Consider the following 19,718-nt stretch of genomic DNA (forward strand, 5'->3'; position numbering starts at 1 on the left):
GAGGCCAGTCAAAGGGTGGAGGGTGGGAGGACTCCCAGGGAATCCCTCCTGCAGTATGGGGGCGGTCCGGCAAGAAGGCGAGACTGACAGGTCACTCTGGTGGACAGAGTTTCACAGGTGGACATTTGCTGAGTGGCAGAGTCTACGCCACCGTGAACGTGGTGAGCCAGTGTGGGTGCACTCAGCCTGGGTCCCCGGATTCTGGGGGCGGTTGTGAATGTGGAGACTGGTGCTGAGGAAGGCAGGGAGGACAGCTGGAGCAGCCTGGCCCAACTAAGTGATGAGGGGGGTTCAGGACACCTACCCCCATAGAGAGCACCTTGGCATGCTGAACATTTTAGGCCGAAGGAGTTTGAGAAGACAGCAGAAGCAGGAAGGTCACTCTGACCCCATCCTCCCTCCCCTGAGATGGGTCACAAGGCACTCATATGAGAGCCCTTCTCCTCTCAGGGCGCCCCGAGTCCCTCACCTGCTGGCTGCAGCCCCTCGTGGAAGCGCTGCTACAGTTTACAACGGACAAGGTGCTGAGTGCTTGTGGCAATTTAGCTGTTTGCCACTGACCCGGCCTCTGCCTGCCTGCACCCTGAGGAAAGGGGCATCCTCATCTCTGAAGACAAAGGATCATGGAGAAGAATCCAAATGCACTGGCCTTGCTAAGTTTCCTCCAGTTCCCTACACTGGCTTCATACTCCTCGACCTGCCATATTCCTCCACGATGTCCACTCTTTATGAAACCTAGCATGAAAAGATGCAGGTTTAGGGCTTCCCTGGTGGCGCAGTGGTCGAGAGTCTGCCTGCCAATGCAGGGGACACAGGTTTGTGCCCCGGTCCAGGAAGATCCCACATGCCGCAGAGCGGCTGGGCCCGTGAGCCATGGCAGCTGGGTCTGTGCGTCCGGAGCCTGTGCTCCGCAATGGGAGAGGCCACAACAATGAGAGGCCTGCGTACCGTAATAAATAAATAAATATATAAAATTTAAAAAATTTTAAAAAGATGCGGGTTTAATCATTTCCTCAGGTCTTCATTTCCTTTGGAAGGCTTGCGTGTAAAACTTACTTAAATATATATGTATGCTTTTCTCCTGTTAATTTGGCTGTCAGTTTAATTTTCAGACCCAGTCAGGGACCTTAAAAGGGTTGAGGAAAAATCTTCCCTCCCCTACAGTGAGTAGGGAGCTGGTGTGTAGTAGGTGCTTAAGGACCCAAAGGCCTGGGTCCTGCAGCTCCATGTGAAGGAGCCTGGAGGCTTCCTTCACACGGCAGGGCCTGAAGCTGGCAAGAGAGGAGAAGGGCCATCATGGACTCCTGGCAGGGCTGAGGAAGAGTAGGCTGCTGCTCTCTGGGGGGTCTGCAGAGCTGCCGTTAAGTGAAGTTAAATATCACCCTAAGAAAAGAAGACGCACCACCAAAACAAGGACCACCACATCCGCAGAGACCACCAGCACCTCGTGGAAAGTCGCTGACCCTCTGGGAGGCCAGGGACACTTCCCCCCACCCCCAGGAGGTCATATGGGTGACACATCAGCTACCCACCTTGGACACTAGATGTCAGAGGAGGAAGGAAAGACCCAGACTCAGAGAGGGAGGGAGGTGCCAGGAGGAGGGGGCATGAATGAGCAGACCAAGCCCCTGCCCACTTCTGGTCCTGTTTCTTGAGCCATCGGTCCAACCCACACTAGGAGGAGGGAAGAAATGGGCTTTAAATGACCAGAATGTTTGGCATCTGCTGAAGTGATCATCATCAAGTGGGTAAGATGATGGATCTAACTGGGTACAACTAGAGGCAGAAATAGAAGGAAAAAAAGCCATTTCGTGTTAATGGCCCAATATGTCAGTTACTTGTCCGTTGTATCAAGGAATTTTCCAAACAATCATATAAGGCAGTTACTGTTATTATTGCCGTTTTTGAGGAGAGGGAACCAAGGATCCGGGAGAGGAAGGAACTTAAAACCACACAGCTAACAGGTAGCTGGGCTGGGAGTTGAACTCTCACTGTTGGGCTCTAAAGCCAATTCTCTAAATAGCACTGTCCCCAGAGGGGAGCCCCAGCCGGCACTCCATGCCAACGTCTCCCCTCCCAGCTGCTCTCGGAGTGAACCCAGTGAGGGGACCTCAGCACCTGCCCAGACATCTTATCGTATTTTCAGATGGCTGTTGAAATAACAACTTAGGTTTTTAAAGGTTTTTACGGTTAACACGCACTGTAGTCATTCCATAAGCATTTATGAGACTGCTACCACTCACTGTGCTGAGCACCCCCTAGCTTTTCTGAGAGGAGGGCCCAGCAGGCAATTCTTTTCAACTGTCTTCTGCATATGAGGGAAGGGGAACACAGAAAGGCTATGACTTGCCTAAGGTCACAGAGACCTGGGACCACCACCGCCACCAAGCATTTCCTGAGCGCTCAGTACGTGTCAGGCACTGTGCTAAGCGCTCGACATGGTCCTATGGGGCTTGAGGATTCCTCCTGTCCAGTACTCTTTTCACTGCCCCAGCTGGCTTCCCCCATTCCCACTCCTGATCCCCGCTTTCCTGCATGGAGCCAATGCTTCTCTGGCCAAAGGACTGATTTCCTGGCTTGGGGAAGGCCCTGTAACAGGGAGTCTGCGAGTCTCAGAGAAAAGCAGAGAATTTGGCTTCCTTCCCCAGTGCCAGCTAATCATACCAACTGACCTGCTGCAGGAGAAGAGAAGGCGCTGGTAGTTCAAAGCATGGGCCCTTGATTAATTTCTCATCCTCTATAAATAAGTGAATAAAGGCACATTCTGCACGCACTGCTTCGACGCCTCCTATGGGCCTTTTATTGCTCTCTACACCTTGTTACTCACTGGCCTTGGGACGTCAAACTTACTTCCAGCCAGACAGTCAAACTCCTTAGCTTGGCAGGTGTGCCCCTTATTCACCCCCTACACCCAACCTAGGCTCCTGCTCACCTGACTTCTCTCTGGACTCACCAGTTGCCTACACTGCCCTGCTTTTCTGGCAGTCCATCATGACAGAGCAGCTAAGCATGTCGGCTTGTATGGGTTCAAATCCCAGCTCTGTCACTTCTTGGCTTTGTGACCATATGGGTAAATTATTTAACTTCTGCAGTCCTCGGTTTCTTGATATATAGAATAGGGATGATGAAAATAGTGTGTATCCTGGAATTAACGTCCTAGTTGGGAATCAGACACTAAATAGGCAGACAGTCACACATACAAGAATTTCAGTCAGTGATGAGTAGCGTGATGGAGAGTGAGAGAGTGAGGCCAAGGAGGGCTTCTCTGAAGAGGTGACCTTTGAGCTAAGACATTAAGGATGAGAAAGAGCTGATTCAAAGAGGATCTGAGGGCAGTTGGTTCCAGGCAGAGAAGGAACAGGGAGTGTGACTCTGGGCAGTTCTCTGAGGGCTGGGGAGGGGTTGGCTGGAGGGGTCCCTGGTGCTAGGGGATGGGTGGGAAGGTGGGCCAGGCCTCTCACAAGGCACATATTAAGGGGAGATGGGGTCTGAAAAGCTGGGTTAAGTGGCTAAAGCCCAGGGGTGAGAGAAGAGAAAAGAGACATTGGTGGGGGACTCTGATGCCATCACGAGGCCCATACTCAAGTCTCTAGAGGCTGGCTCTTTGAGCGCCTTCCAGCCTCCTGGGCCAGTGAGGAGTGGAGAGGAGGTGGCAGGTCCTGCTTTCGTCACCACAGGTCCCCCATCTTCTCTTCCCCTTTCCTAAAGTGAAACACTGTCCAGAGAGGGTCTGGTGTCAGCCATGTACACAGCGGTATGTGGGCTCTCCAAACAAGGCAACACAAAAGGCACTGACTTGCCGCTTTGGCCAGTAGTGGGGGTGTAAATACTCCCACCACGGCTGATTTTTTTTGTGCTTCCAGCATAATGTGTGATTGTGGAGTTGGGAGGTGAGGCACAAGATCGGCTCCCATGTGCAGGTGGGCACTGGCTCCAGCTCACCCCTGCATTCACACCCAAGGAACAATGAGCAGGGTTTAGGAAGCACTTACCATGTGTCAGGCTCAGTGGTAACCACTTTATATAGACTAACCCACAGCAACTCTATGAGGCGGGAGCTGTTAATATTCCCATTACACAGATGAGAAATGCAGTCACAGATGAGCTTGGTAACCTGCCCAAAGTCACATAGGCAATGCTGGAGCTGAGATTAAACTGCAGTATAACTTATAGGGAAGTGAGCGAATCCCAAGCACACTGCACAGTGGAGTTTTAGGTATGTATACCATATGTAAGCAGATCATGATAGGGAACATTTCCAGTCCCAACTGGCTCTTTTTATCACTCTTGTCTTTGATACTCTCCCTCCAGGATAACCACCATTTTTCATTTTTATCACCATAGATTTGCTTTGTCTGTGCTTGAATTTTGTTTTCTTTTTTTTTTTCTGGCTGCGCCAGGCAGCAGGTGGGATCTTAGTACCCCAACCAGGGATCGAACCCGTGTCCCCTGCAGTGGAAGAGCAGAATCCTAACCACTGGACCGCCAGGGAAGTCCCCAGTCTGTGCTTGAATTTTATGCAACTGGAATCATTCATTACATAATCTTTTTGTGTCTTGGCTTCTTTCTCTCCAATGTCATTGCTTCATCCATGTCGTTGCGTGTTTCAGAAGTTTGTTCTTTTGAACCGTCGTATGCTTTTCTGCAGTGTGTGAGTATGTACGATGTATCTATCCATTCTCCTGTGGATGGTCTTTGGGCTTGTTTCTGCAGTGTGTGCTCATAATCACTATGACATAGTGCCACTCAAGTATGGATGCACTCCCTGACTCTTCCTGTCTCTGGGGGATTTGCAGGATTAGCATGTGGGTTGAGTGGTATCACAGGATGTATTACTTTCTGATTGCAGCTATAACAAATCACCACAAACTTAGTGTCTTAATGCAACACAGAGTTATTACTTTACAGTTCTGGAGGTCAGGAGTCTAAAATAGGCTGGCAGCTATGGTTCTTCTGGAGACTGTAGGGGGATAATCCCTTGCTTTGCCTTTTCCAACCTCTGGAGGCTGCCTGGGTCCATCTCTGCTTCTGTCATCACATCTCCTCTTACTCTGACCCTCCTGCCTCCCTCTCATAAGGACCCTTGTGATTACATTGGACCTATCCAGATAACCCAGGATAATCTCCCCATCTCAAGATCCTAACTTAATCACATCTGCAAAGTCTTGCCATGTCAGGTAGCATATTCACAGGTTCTGGGGTTAGGACATGGACATATTTGGGGGGCCATTATTGTGCCTCACACATTGGACTCTCCTGATGTAATGGTAAGACCCTGGTGTGGGAATCAGGAACCCAGGGTCCTGGTCTGCCCCCTGGGTTGACTTACTGCGGGTAGTAAGTCTGACTTACTGGGCTTTTGGCAGACATATTGAATAAAACGAAGGGCTAGGATGTGATCCATTTCACAGGTGCCTCCCAGCCTCCACGTTCTAGGACTCAATACATAAGCTTTAGGCTTGGGGCTCTATCCAGCCACCCCTTTCATCTGTGTGTGCCGATTCCTTCCCACCCCCAGGGCAAAGGGAGCACACCTTCTGAGAAGACCTGGGAGGCCTCCAGCGGATTCCCCACTGTCCCTCCCTTCCCCTTCCTTTCTATCATGTGACCCCTGGGCCTTTTATCCAGAATGACTCTGAAAGCCTGCTATTGATTTTCCTGTCACTTCAGGTCATACACTCCCACCCGTCATCTTCCTTTAAGTGAAAGTTTGAAAACACAATTTGGAAAAGAAAAAAAAAGATCACCCACGTGATTTCAGGGGCTGGGCTGATGGAGCAGCCCTTCCAGGAGGCTGGGTGTGAAGTGCTTGGAGGAAGTAATAGAGACACCCTTAAAGACTCCGTTCTGACATGAGCTGAGCTGTTCCTTCATTTGCAGTTGACGGCTGTTCTAGTCGTGGGCTCCCAGCAGTTACTGAAAAAAGAAAGTGGGAGAGCAAATCATTTTCATGATTGCCATACAGGAAGCCTACTTTGCTGAAAGCGAACCAGCCGCCTGTTGGGTCTTCATATTTTCTACTAGCCGAGTATTTGGTCTTTCCTAGCTGGCACCTTGTGGCTGATCATCTCCTCCATCTCTTCTCTCATTGATACAGTCATTAGTGACCACCTACTTTTTCTGCTTTGCATGGTAACTAGGGCATATGCTTTAAAGTCAGATGGTCATTCCTTCAATAAATGTTTACTGGGTGCCTACTTTATGCCGGGCACTTGACCAGGCACTGGGGACAAACTGACAAGCAAAACGGATATGGGGTCTGTCCCCAAGGAGCTTATACTGATGGAGGAGACAGAAGGGAACTGCATAATCCCACGATATATTGAATTACAAAATGTGGCAAATGCCATGAACCAAAAGTCAGGGAAGCTATGAGAGCAAATTCCAAGAGGGCACGAACTAGTTTAAGGGTTAGGAGAGGCTGCACTGGGTGGAAAATGGGGGCATAATGGAGACAAAGGAATCTGTTCAGATGAAGCCCTGAGGCAGAAGGAAGCTGGGTAAGTTTGAGGACTTTGGAGGAGTGTAGATGGTGAAGGGTGAGGGAAGGAGAGCAACACATAATGGGGAGTTTTGAATTTATTAATGCTGTAATAAAGTCCGTAAACTGGTTGACTTTCAGTGTCCTAATCCATAAAATGTGTATTGAAATACCTTCCTTGCAGAGTGGCTTTGAGGATTCACTGAGATAAAATATGCCATTTTAAGATAAAGTGCTTAGCCCAGAACTTGGTCTATTGCAATCCTGGAATAAATGGCAGCAACTAGTTTTATGACTGGGCAAGGTGCACCGCTGCTGGGAGCTGGGGACAGAAATGAATCAGCTTTGGTCCTTGCCTTCAAGCAGCTTCTAACATCGCTGAGGGGATCAGCAATATCTAGTCTGCAAGTGTGCCATAGCTTCTCCGCCTACAGGGCTCAGAGGAGGGAAGGCTGACTCCAGTGGGGAGAAAGGGAAGGCCGCTTGAGGGGGAGGCATCTAGATGCCCAACACATAATTCTGGTCAGGCGGGAAAGCAAAGAAAGCGAGGACCATCTTCACCTCCCTGGGAGCACCTGGGATGTGGAGAGGGAAACAGCTGCATTTCCTTCCCTCCTGCCGAAGTGAAGGAACTCAGAGGTGCTGCTTCTCTTATTAATCAAGCTGTGAGCATTTTTTAGACCATCGTGAGCCCCTGAGGAATGAGGTGCAGAGCCTCTGAACAACATCATTAAAATGCTTCCCAAGATGAAACTCAAGCCGAGCAGGTGAGAATCTAACGGCAGAACCAGCACCAAGCGATGTAGCTCGGAATGCGAGGCAGGGAATGGTTCCTGTCTAGCTCTGTGCCAACAGTCTTGGACAAGTCCCCTCACCTATGGGTCTTGGTTTTCTCACCTGTAAAATGAAATGATTGTTGTAGATGATGACATTTGTTCTTCTGACATTCTATGTCTCCAAAAGGCTACATTATTGCTTTGGTAAGATTCTGGGGACGATTTCTATCAAGAACAAAGGGGAAAATGGAGGCAACTCCCCAGTAATTCTCACTGCCTCTCAACACATTTGTACTGGAAAATCCACACATTTGCAACCTAAGTGAGTTTGGGAGCCTAAAATATATCTGGCAAGCTAAATAATTTCCTCACTTCATTTTCCTAATCTAGTCCTAGCGTTGATATTTCTAAGCAATATGTGACCACAAGCAAGTCACTTAACCTTTGCAAGTGTCTGTTTCCCCTTCTTAAAATGCAGACCTCCGACTGAATCATCTCCTTGGGCCCCTTCAGCTCTCATTTTCTCTGTCTTTTTCATTCATGGCTTTGATCCTTGGGCAGGTCAGTTATCTCTAGCAACAAGTGAGATGTGGAAAAAGAAACTCAGGTGGTCTACCATCTCCCTGAACCTCAGTGCTGTGATCTGAATAAAGTTAACATGTTTAAGGGTGTCTTTTCTAGACCAGCAGGGTAGCAAAGTAGTTATAAGCAGGGGCTTTCAAGCAGGCAGTCTGGAATCAAATCTGGTCTCTATCACTTAATACCTGTGTGGCCTTGAGCAAGTGCCAATCAACATGAAGCATGGATAGTTCTATTTAGGCAGAAAAGCAAGAAGTCTCAGTTTCCTTATCTGTAAAACGGGAGTGAAGATAATGCCTGCTGCTTACAGTCATTGTGGGGAATAAATACACAGTGCTTTCCAAATTTCTATCATACAGTAAGATAAAACATAGTTTCTCTGATATATGGGCAAATGACGCTTGGTCCTGAGATTAGGGACACGTGGAGCAGTGGGGATTGAGGCCAAATGGGTCAGTTTGCTGCAGCTGACTGTAACACTGTAGGTCTCAGTGTTGCCAGATCTGATTTTTTTCTTTTTCAAGAGAAACCAGAAATCTGGATTTTTATGTGAGATTGCCTAATCTTAAAATACTGGCTCACATTTATTTTTTTAAACATGCAAATAAGACATGGCTGCTGCCAGGATGTGGCCCACAGTTTTTCAGTTGGTAACCTCAGTTTGTAACCATTAAGTGCTCAACGAATGATGGGGAAAACCCCGGTCATCTTAGTTAGCACTCTCAAGTACTCTCAACCACCCAATTTTACAGATATGGAAACTGAGGCCAAGGCTAAGAAAAGTGAAATGACTTGCCCAATGTTGCATGACTTTATTATGTTAAAGATGGGACTCTAACTCAGGTCTTTTGACACTTAGTTTGGTGCCCTTTTGCCAAGTCACAGGAATCCTTCTAGAAACTCACAGCCTGGATGGTGAGCTGCCCTGGAGCCACAATCCTTGCTTTCCCCCCATGTCTTTTCCTGCAGTGCTTACAGATAACTGTGTTTTGAGATGATGCACAGAACCTCTACCTATGTGCCTGCATAACACCCACAGTCCAACAGTGGCTCATATCGGGGCAGGGGTGATTCCGAGTGTTCCCAGCTGTTCCCCTCACTCCATGCCTCCCGTCTCTGCCCACTTTCCCTGAGATCAGCTACAAAATGAGTTTTAGTTGGAATGTCTCTTTTTAAAAGGTTACAGGACAAAATAATCCTTGATGCAATATAATTATAAAATATAATCTCATTTGTGGTTAAATCCTCGAACTTCAGCACATTTTAGCTAAAAATGGATAGTTTTATTTTTAATAAAAACAAGATTAGCTAATGAAAATCTACTATAATTCCTATTAGAAAGCTCTAAAGCATTGCTGCCTCTGATTGAGCTTCCAGACGCCCTCCCCACCATCCACATCCCCTGATGCATCCTCCTCTCTGGGGAGCCTGATAGATGTACCCACATTGCCTTCTGAAACCTCCCTCTTGGGCCCCAGTTCTCAACCTTCATTTCCTTCACTTTAAATTCTAGTGCAAACCAGCTCAGCCATCCATCAGCACCCCTCGGCTCTGACAGGCTCTCTGCCCATCGGGAAGTCCCCTCTGCTCCATTCTAAGAGTCTTGTTAGGGGTGACTGGGATGTGTACCATTGGCAAATCGCTTCTGGAAACGAGTTTCCCACTTTGACGGGAGATGGAGCAGGGACAATCCCGCTGGGGGACTGGCATGGTTTATCAGCCTTCGTCCCAACTCTGTGTTCTTAACAGGGGTTTTCATAATCTCCTTTCCCTCAGTTGCTTCCTCTCAAAGGTATTTGCATTTAAACAAGAGTTTGCTCCCCTGCTGATTATTTTCCCCCTCTTTGATTCCATTGCAAAAGCAGCCAGAGTTGCCCGGGCGTGCTGGTGTCTGGATGGGCTGCATGGTAACAGCTGGGTGTAAACTTCGCCTCTTCCTTTTGCAGGTACGGTTGGCAGAGTAAGCACATTTAGGAGAAATTTCCAGGAAGTGAAAAGGGAACTATTTGTCACCTCTGAGTCTCCTGGGCCTGCTTCAAAAGCCTCTGGTAACATTTCTCAGAGAGAAATATTACCCTCTAGGTAATATTTTAAAATATTACCCACTAGGTAACATTTTAAAGCCAAGAGCACATGATTCTACCCAGGGAGAATTGTGCAAAGAGCAGGAAAAAAGCGTTCCAGTGTCTCCTTGACACTGACCCATGGCATGACCTTGAGCAGACAGGTGATCTCTGGTTAACTTGGGTGCTCTTACACTGTGCTGGGTGGAGGAGAAGCCTCTGAGGCTGAACTCCAAGACCCTCTTCCCTGTGGGGCTTAGCTCACCTTGCATTTAGCAGAGTTCAGCATAGTAAACACACAAGCTTTGGTGTCAGACACAGCTGGGTCCAAAACCCAGATGCATTCCACACACACTTGTGACTTTAGACAAATAGCTTAACTGTTTGAAGCCTCGGCTTCACCATGGGGTAAAGTTGGGCTGTAGTAGATGGGATTGTTGTTCTTGATTCTTCACACCCTCGGTCTTCCATGTGACCTTGCAGGGCACACATGTGCACAGGAATATATTTTCTTACCTTATGGATGTTGGGCTTCGCCATATAACTTGCTTGGGCCAATGGAACGATAAGGACTTGGTGTGAGCAGAGGCCATAAATGTGCTTCCAAGGTTTGGCTTGGTTCTTGCATCTATGACCTACCATGGAAAGAACACAAACATTGTAGTGTCTTGTCTAAGGAAAATGAGGACACAGGTGGAACAGACTAGAGACCATCAACAGCCTGGAGACTACCTATGGCTTGAAGCTGAGCCCCTCCCAAACTGGCCTGTAGACTCAGAAACTAGAACATGAAATGCTCTTTAATATAAACCGTTGGGTTTTGAGGGGTAGTTTGTTATGCACAAACTACCATGGTTGTGGCCATAGCTGACTGATACAGAGAAGTTACAACACTGAGGATTAACTGAGAATATGCATGTGTTACCTGGCTGCCGTATACCACTGCTTTGTTCAGTCTGCACTACTCCCAAAGAACTCAACTTCAAACACATGTGTAAGTGCGTACAAACGTACAGATGATCTAAAGAGCAAGTCAATATTTTTTCTTACCATCATAGTTTTTCCTCCTCTTAATGCAGTGCCAAGTAGATAGCGAGCTTTCAATAAATGGTGACCATGATGAAAATGATGATAACTCTGGCGAGGGCAATCTCTGTGCACTTTAGTTGGGGTGCACTTGGCATTGTACCCCAGGAATCTTCTTTGTAGACTCTTCTAGCTTGTTTCTTAAACACCCGAACTCATGGATATCTGTTTCATTTGCAGCTCTTGGTCTGACCTTAAGAGTAATAATAATCCATAACTTCTAAGGAGCATTTTAGAGCTTATGAAATGAGTTACAATTCATTCATTCAGCATTCATTTATTGAAATTTTACTTTTAAAATGCCCACTAGATGCAGGCATTGCCTAAAGTGCTGGGAAAACAGCAGTGACCAAGACTGGGGAAGCCTGTGCCCTCATGGGACTTGTGTTCCAGGCAGGAAGGACCACACAACTGAACAATTAATTAACTTAATATTCTAAACAAATATTTAAAAGTACATATTTTACAAGCAAATAATTAAATAAGAGCTTAATTAAACAGACTGTGGTAAGTGCAACAGAGAAAATAGAACAGGATTGAGTGACAGGGAAGGATTGAGGGCACTTTTTAGATGGGTTATCAGGGCCAGTGACTGCAAAGAGAATAAGTACCCAGGAGTCCAGGTGTTTAGCTAGAGTATGGAGGTGACATATTTTATCTTGGAATCTTATAACAACCTTGCCAGGTACCTATTCTTATTTCTCTCACCCCTCCTCTCCTTTTTTCCAGTGAGGAACCCATGGCTCAGAGAAATCAGATACCATGCCTCATGTAGCAGAGGAAGGAACTGGGACTTAAAATCAGTTGTTTGGAGGTTACCCAGAAGGCACCGGGCAGCAGAAGACCTCAGATGAGGATGTCAGGAATCCAGGTGATTGCCTCGCCCACCCTAACCCCCAGCTCCCATGTTGGGGATATGACCATCTTTAAGGCAGTGTCATTGATGACCCCCGACCCACCTGCCCAGTGTTACCAGCCAATACACCCAGCAGGAGGAAGGCAATCCTCACCAGTCCTTCCCTAAGAGAGACAGCTGGGTGCGTGGAGCAGCACACACTGCCTGGTCCACTGTGAGCCAAAGATGCCAGCTGTCACCTGGCAGCCTTTGGATGATGCAGTGATTCAGGGGAGCGCCATTGCGAACTCAATCACACCTCCCTGCCGCAGGTGGCAGCCACAGACCCACAGCATGAGCACTGAGGGAGGGCCTTCACTTCCAGACGCAGAACCAGTGATGCGCGGGGGCGCCAGGCAGTCTGGTTCCCACGTGCAGCCCAGCACACATGCTCTTCTCAGTCTTTGGCTTCTGAGCTCAGGATTCCATAGATATAATGTCTCTGAGTTTACCACCACTCGAAATTAATCAGTAGTACCTGCCGTCTAAAATTTTCCTTATGGAAAAATGGAGGCACAGGCCAGGCAATGACTTACTCATAGTCATTTGCAATTATGAGTTCTGGCTAGACTAGGGACCCTTCTAAGTCTTGGTCTTCAACCAAGTGTTGAGAATCTGCTATGTGCCGGGTGCTGTACTAAATGCTGATGAGCTCACGTCTTCTGAGAAAGAAAGAAACATGAACAGTTATGAGTGTTATTTACCTTAGAAGTGATGTGATAGGAATAGGTGTGGGTGACCTCTGGGGGTCCCCAAAGTAGGGAATCTACACTTCTGCAGTGGTAGAGAGGGGAGGCCGGTGGGTGGGGTCTTGAAGGTCTAATGCAAAGGTCATGCTTGAGCTTTCCCCTGCTCTTTCCAGTAAAAGATATTCAAATTTCCCATTTGCATAAACTCATTTTATTAAAAGTAAAAAAATTCACTTATTTATTTTTAGCTTCAGTTTTGTTTAAGTTTGAATATGTAGTTATGAAGAAAGCGTTATCATCAAAGCTGTGTGAATTTTAGCAGATCCTCAAGCCTCTCTGTGCCTCAGTTTCTTCAAAGGGGGCTTGGGAAGACTGAATGAGTTAAAATATACACAGAGTGGTTAGAACGAGGCCTTACACTATATGCTGTGATTCTTGCCTTCCTTCCCAGAGGACACCATTAGGGGGAAATTGGGTATGAATGAGCCACGGCAGCAATCCAGATGCCTGCAGTCTCCGAATCCTGCCCCTGAAAGCTGCAGGAGCCACGTCCAGCCTCAGTGAGCTGGGGTCTGTGGACGAAGCCCATGCCATGGTTAACCTGCAGCGCTGCTGTGAGGATTGCTGTGGGATATCGTTTGGGTATAGGAACGTGAGGCTTATTATTTCTCAAAAGACAACCACGTGGCCTGTGGGTTTGTTTTTGTTGGCCACAGGCCAACATTTATTTCGTTTGCTAAAACACGCAAACAAATAAAAGGTCCACACTGCAAAGCACTGAGAGGCGAGACGCATGTTTAGGCAAATCAGGAGACAGTAACAATCCATCACAGCCAGTTTCAAAGCCTGCTGCACTTGTGACTGGGCTTGGGGAGGCTCTGCACAGAAACTCCATGCTTAATTGGGTCTCAGGTCTTTGGTATTTGCCGGCATCACATGGGAGGGGCTGGCAAAGCCAGGAACAAGTTAGCTGTGATTGGAAGTTTGGATTTCAGGACGGAGCAGTAGCTGGGAACTTAGAGCTGAAATCTCACTCCCAAGGAGGCTCTAGTGCACTAAAAACCCACTAAGAAACATCTGGGGTGGGAGGATCAACAGCCAGTTGATCCCAGGTATTGGGGGTGGCTGCATACAAGGTGATATGGGAAGCAAGCAGCGTTTGTCTGGCACTCAGGATACAGAGCGTCTCCAAGTTCTCACAGCCTGAGGGAGGCAGGAGGAAGCTCACTATCTGGGATATGCCAAGGCGAAATGAGCTCGAAACTCAGTTGTGGTGCCCACTGGAGCACAGTGGACGCTGCAGCTGCTCTGTCTCTGTGCCTTCAAGGATGTCACTGTTCCTCCCCCTTCCCCAGGATTTTGTCTGCCAGAGGAGTCCCCCACCTACAGCTACCCTTCAAAACCCTGCTTTGGACTTGCTAGATGAATCATGTCACTGCTCAGACACCTTCAACAACTGCCCCAAACATACAGAATAGAGTCCAAACCCTAAACTCAGCACCCAAGGCGGTTTACCCTGATATGGCCCATAAGCGCCACTGCTTCTTCTATTCCATGTTTTAACCACAGCATACATGCTCACTGCAAATGAACCCCTATTTACTATCTCTGGGCCTTTGCTGATGCTATTTCCTTTGCCTGAAGGCCTTCCTTGCTCTTTCCTCATCCTAATCACGTCACTTATTAGACAAGAGTTTATTTGCTTGGTGTGTCTATTATGTGGCAGAGACTATTCTGATGCTGTTTGAAATGGCCATAGTGGAAGACTGCAAAAAAGGCCACAAATTCTTCCCCTCCTTGAATCCACGTCCCCTCACCTATAACTCTGCGTGCCCTCCCATTCTGACTCTGGGTTCAGCCATGTGATTTGTTTTGGCCAATGGGATATTACCAAATGGGATGCAAGCAAAGGTCTGAAAAGTGCTTGTACTCTTTTTGTTTCTCTTGGAAACCTTTTCTGCTTCTGTGTGAATGAGCCGGGGCTAGCCTGCTGGAAGCTGAGAGACCTTGTGAATCAGAAATGATGGCTCAACCAAGGGCCCTAGACCAGTCAGCCCCAAGCAGACCGTGTGTCTGTTCACAGATGCATGAGTGAGCCCAAACTGCCAACCACAAAATCCTGTACTAAATAAATAGTCGTTGTTTTAAGTAACACTTTTCAGGTGGTTTCTTTTTTTTTTTTTTTTTTTTTTTTTAAATTTATTTATTTTTGGCTGCATTGGGTCTTTGTTGCTGCACGCGGGCTTCTCATTGTGGTGGCTTCTCTTGTTGTGGAGCACAGGCTCTAGGCACGTGGGCTTCAGTAGTTGTGGTGTGTGGGCTCAGTAGTTGTGGCTCACGGGCCCAGCCGCCCCGCGGCACGTGGGATCCTCCCGGACCAGGGCCCGAACCCATGTCCCCTGCATTGGCAGGCGGACTCCCAACCACTGCGCCACCAGGGAAGCCCTTCAGGTGGTTTCTTAAACACAATAGATACCTAATGCAGCCATCGATGGGTCTTATCAGTCTAATCTCTTACCCCTTCTGTTGGTGCTAACAACCTGCTTTTATAGTGATAAACATCCTCCTTCATTCTAAGTTAGATGCTTCTGGTGAAGTTAGTCTACCTGCTCCTCTGACTGCAGGACTGTCAATCAGTGTATCTCTGGCCACCACGATGGGCACATGGCTCAAATGGTCTAATAAGCCTCAGATCTGGGATTTCTGTTGAAATTCCTGAAACAATAATGCTCTTTTTCCAGCAGGGTGGCTAAGCCAGGAGGTCAGCCTCGAGTGCTCACACAGCTCCCACAGAAAAGAGAAGGACCAAGAGACGGAGAGTGAGTCCTGCCGACACGGGTCCCTGGATCAGCCTGTGCCTACAGTTCCATCTCTCCCTGGGTTTTTTTTGGTTACATAAGACAGAAAAAAAAAAATCCTCTACTTCTGTTTAAGCCAATATGAGTGGGATCTCTGTCATTTACAGCCCCAAATTTCTGACTGATGCATTCCTCAAATGCTACCTTCTCCAAAAAAACTTTACTTCATCTCCTGGCAAGAACGGAGGTTCCTAAAGATTTTTGCACATAGTGAAGAACACTAACTTCAAGTCGGACAGACTTGACCTACAGTGACCACAGGGCTTGCATTAGAGACGGGCACGTGACCCATGACAGACCAGTGGGTGTCATTTCTGGGACTTTTACTAGAACTGTTAAGGAAGAGAAGTTCTTTCTCTATTGACATTGCCAGACTAGAAGAATGAAGCCAGGAGTTTGTAGCCTCCATCTTGCAACCAAGAGGAAAATCCTGTCTGGGGTGACGGCAACACAGAGGGAAAGGAAAAGCCAAGGCAGGAGATGAACAGTGTCATCTTGGAGCCCCTCTATCCAGCTGAACTTGAAGACCAACTTACCCCTAGACCTTTTAGTTATTTGAGCCAATATCTTCCCTTTTTTATTTAAGCTGGTCATAGTTGGGTTTCTGTCACCGAAAGAGTCCTAAAGAACCTCTCTCAGCCTCAGGTTTGTCCTCTGCTAAATAAGGTTTAACAGTACCTCTCCCACACATGTAAGATGTCTAGCACAGCACTGGCCCAGAGTGGGAGCTCCACACTGGTAATGGTCCTCCTTCCTCTGAGCTCTGGGAGTGAGGGTAGTATCCCCCTCTCTCTGCAAGCAGCAGCTTCTCCTCTGTTGGCCAGCTGACTGGAAATTGCCCAGAAGGCCAACAGCCTTCTTCCTTTGTTGCAAATGGTATCATTTCATCTGGGTGGATGCAGGAGCTCAGTGGAGTGTATATTTGTCCCTGATCTCTGGTTTTTGATTGCCACCCGGCATGTGCCCAGCAGGCAGCCTGCTGTGTTCTATGTACCACAGCCAGATGATAAATCTTTGATTTTTGCTCTTCTCTGCTTCTTGGGAATAATGGGTCCATAATGAATTGCATCCACAAGAATAGCTGTAATTGTAACAGTGCCATAGAGATGGAGCTGGCAGATCAGCCTGTCCCACGAAATGTGCCTACTTTGTTCCAATCACTTTCTTTGAAATGGCTACCAACTTTGTTTTTCCATCTCAAACTTTTAATAAGCAGTGGGTTTTCTGTGGAAAGAGGAGAATGAAAGCTATATACCTGGGAGGTTTTATTCTTGGTTTGTTTATTTTATTCCCTTGTCTGCACAATTTCCCTTAGAATTTGGTCTCGGGGGTAGGGGGGAAATCTTTGGCTCCCAAATATCTTAGCCACGCTGGCATTGTGTCAAAGAATTGACACCTCCCTGATATCTAGAGATGCGGAATCACTTGTACACTATCCGAGGTGTTGATAACTGGTATTCTTATGGAAATCTCAGAGGAGATCTCAAAGATTGCAATGTGCACAGATCTCAATCTCAAAGAGATGAGTGGTTGGGGGGTGGGGTGCAGGACTGCAAAGATTGGTAAAGAGGGAACGCCCCTGTCTATCCTGGGCTGTTTCCTGACAGCATGTCTTCTTGGAAGTTCACAGCCATCTTGACTCTCTGAGACGCTGGGGTCCAAACGGAACCAAATGATGAGCAGTAAAGAGTCAGGATGGTAAATATGACTTTCTAACGTTCAACTGGAATTGTAGGTAAACATAAGAAGAATCAGTATTAATTATATTTAGCAGCTATTAGTACTGTATACTTGCTATATGCCAGGCCAAGTACTCAGTATCAATTTTATCATTTAATCCTTACAACAACCCAGTAAGTTAGGTACTATTATTGCCCTGATATTTTAGTCAAGAAAACTGGAAGTTGAAAAGAAAAATGGCTTGACCCAGGGCAGAGGCTGAGTTTTGACCTCATAACCCACCTTTTAGCTACTATGTTAGGCCTAGTGAACGTGCTCAAGACTGCATTCTAGGGGACTTCCCTGGTGGTCCAGCGGTTAAGACGCGGCACTTCCACTGTAGGGGGCACAGGTTCGATCCCTGGTCGGGGGCGGCGGGGGGAGAAAAAAAGACTGCATTCTAGAAGACCCAGGAAGGTCAGCCTCCAGCTCACTGGGTGACTTAGGGCAAGCAAAATTTCTCATCTGGGTTTTGAATTCTCCAGTTAAATTAGTGGATTGGCTCTAAATCCTCCAATGGGCCAGGTAGCCTTGGTTCAGGGGTCGGCCCCCTATCATTGGATGTAAGCTTGAGTCATAGCCAGGGAAGTCCACGGCAACAAAGTCACAGAGGGGATTCAATCACAGGACGGCGAGATGGGGCGCCATGACATTTACGGTTCTCTCTCCTATGAGAGTCTGATGCCAATATGTTTTTTCACCTATTTTTAAATCTAAGAGGCCAGCATTTGTGTTCCCTGAAGCTCGGCCGTGCCGATTGCAAGGCAGTTCTATTTGCCTGCTGCATCTTGCTCTGGTGGCTCAGCAGGAGGCGGGGAGGAGGCGCCCATCCACTCAGCCCTCCTTCTGAAGCCTTTGCTTGGCTGAGCATGGGAGACTGGGTGGGAGGGCACCAAGATAATTGCTCAGAATTCGTTTGCTGCTGGTGCGCCCGTTGTCTCTGCAGGCACCACATTTCCCCATCCCTAGCAGGGTTCTCACTGGGTTGAACGCTGAATGCCCATTAGGGAAGCTTGTCACTTTCTCATTCGCGGGAAATGTCCGACACAGAAGGGCAGGTACCACTTAAAATGTCAAGGCAGCAGTGCAACTGGCAGGTAAATTTCTGCGTAAAAATCCTCTTTCTGCTTTAGAGCGAGGAGATTATGTAAGATTGTTTGACAGCCGTCAGACAGGAGGACTGCCTTCAGCCAGAGAGGAAGAGGTAAACAATCTCAGGAATCCAGCCAGTTCTTTCACCAGTTGAAGATTCCAGTGCGGGCTGCCTCCACACTCACACTTCCAGTCTTCATACAAGGCACCCTGTTCCCCTCCCAAAGCCCCTTTCCATGTCCACCGTTGATCAACACCTCCACTATCACTACCTCTCTTCCACTTCCACTGCCACGTCCTTTTGGAATAATGTCCTAACTTATCTTCCTTCCTCTAACTTCTCTGTATGACAATCCATTCTGTAGGGAGCTGCCATTTGAAGACTACTGAAGGGGAATTCTGAACAGCAGCTTCCCAGCATATGAAATTTCCAAGGCTTCTCGAGTGTTTACAGAAAACAAACAACACCTCTACTGCCCAGTCTCCAAGCCTAACACTTTTTGTGTGCTTACTACATGATGCCAGGAACTATGCTAGGCACTTCATGCATTGATTTGTCTTTCACAACAGCCCTGTGAGCTGGGTATTAACAGCCTCATATTACAGCTGAGTAAACTGAGGCTGAGAATTAAACAACCTGCCTAAGATCTCCCAGTTTTTAAGTGCCTAACCCAGATCTAAACTGAAGTGGTCTGCATTTCCCCCCTCTTTCATTACTACTTTTAATAGACTTTACTTTTTCGCGTAGTTTTAGGCTTATAGAAAAATGGGAGTGCCAAGTATAGAGAGTTCCCATATGCCCCATTATCTTTGTCCCTCCCCCAACAGTTTCGCCTATTATTAGCATCTTGCATTGGTGTGGTACATTTGATGAGCCAATATTGATACATGGTTACTAACTATAGTCCATAGTTTACCTCAGGGTTCACTCTTGGTGTTGTACATTCTATGGGTTTTGACAAACATATAATGACATGTATCCACTATTACAGTATCAAAAGGAGAGTTTCACTGCCCTAAGAATCCCCTGCACTCCACCCATTTATTCTCCCCCACCCAACTCTTGGCAATTACTGATATTTTTACTGTCTCCAACTGCAGACCCAGCTGCCCAGAGGCCCTCGGTAGTTTCTAGCTTCTTTCACTCCCTGGAACAATCATGCAGGGCAGGATTCAACAAAGCCAGACCCCACCATCGCCAGCATTGGTGGGAAGGGCTTCTTCCCCTGATTAGGCCTGGTTCTCATTGGGCTTGTGGGTAAAAACTCAGGATCTGTCTGCCTGTCTCCACAGACTCGGCAGGTGGCTCGGGGTGGACAGATGGGACTGAGAGTTTCATCAGCAGAGTCAGAGAATTCAGCACATGGGGCAGGTGATGGAATGTGGCAGCAAAGGGCTGTTGGCTCATGGGCTCGCTCATGCTGTGATGGGGTAGCTAATGCTTATTGTACTTGCCTGTGGCAAACATACCTGTAGCCTG

General features: G+C 47.5%; 1 long non-coding RNA gene across 1 annotated transcript in view; it reads right to left on the minus strand.

Annotated features, from left to right (window-relative positions):
• Positions 1-2,188: 2,188 nt before the first annotated feature.
• Positions 2,189-19,718, minus strand: part of LOC116751587 — a 39,628-nt gene continuing 22,098 nt past the window's right edge. The window contains exons 2-4 of the long non-coding RNA XR_004349299.1: positions 10,950-11,178; positions 10,416-10,534; positions 2,189-5,916 (exon numbers count right to left, since the gene is read on the minus strand). This is a non-coding gene — a long non-coding RNA (uncharacterized LOC116751587). The remainder of the gene's footprint in view (positions 5,917-10,415; positions 10,535-10,949; positions 11,179-19,718) is intronic.

The sequence above is a fragment of the Phocoena sinus genome, chromosome 3 (assembly GCF_008692025.1).
Source record: "Phocoena sinus isolate mPhoSin1 chromosome 3, mPhoSin1.pri, whole genome shotgun sequence".
Classification (NCBI taxonomy): domain Eukaryota; kingdom Metazoa; phylum Chordata; class Mammalia; order Artiodactyla; family Phocoenidae; genus Phocoena; species Phocoena sinus.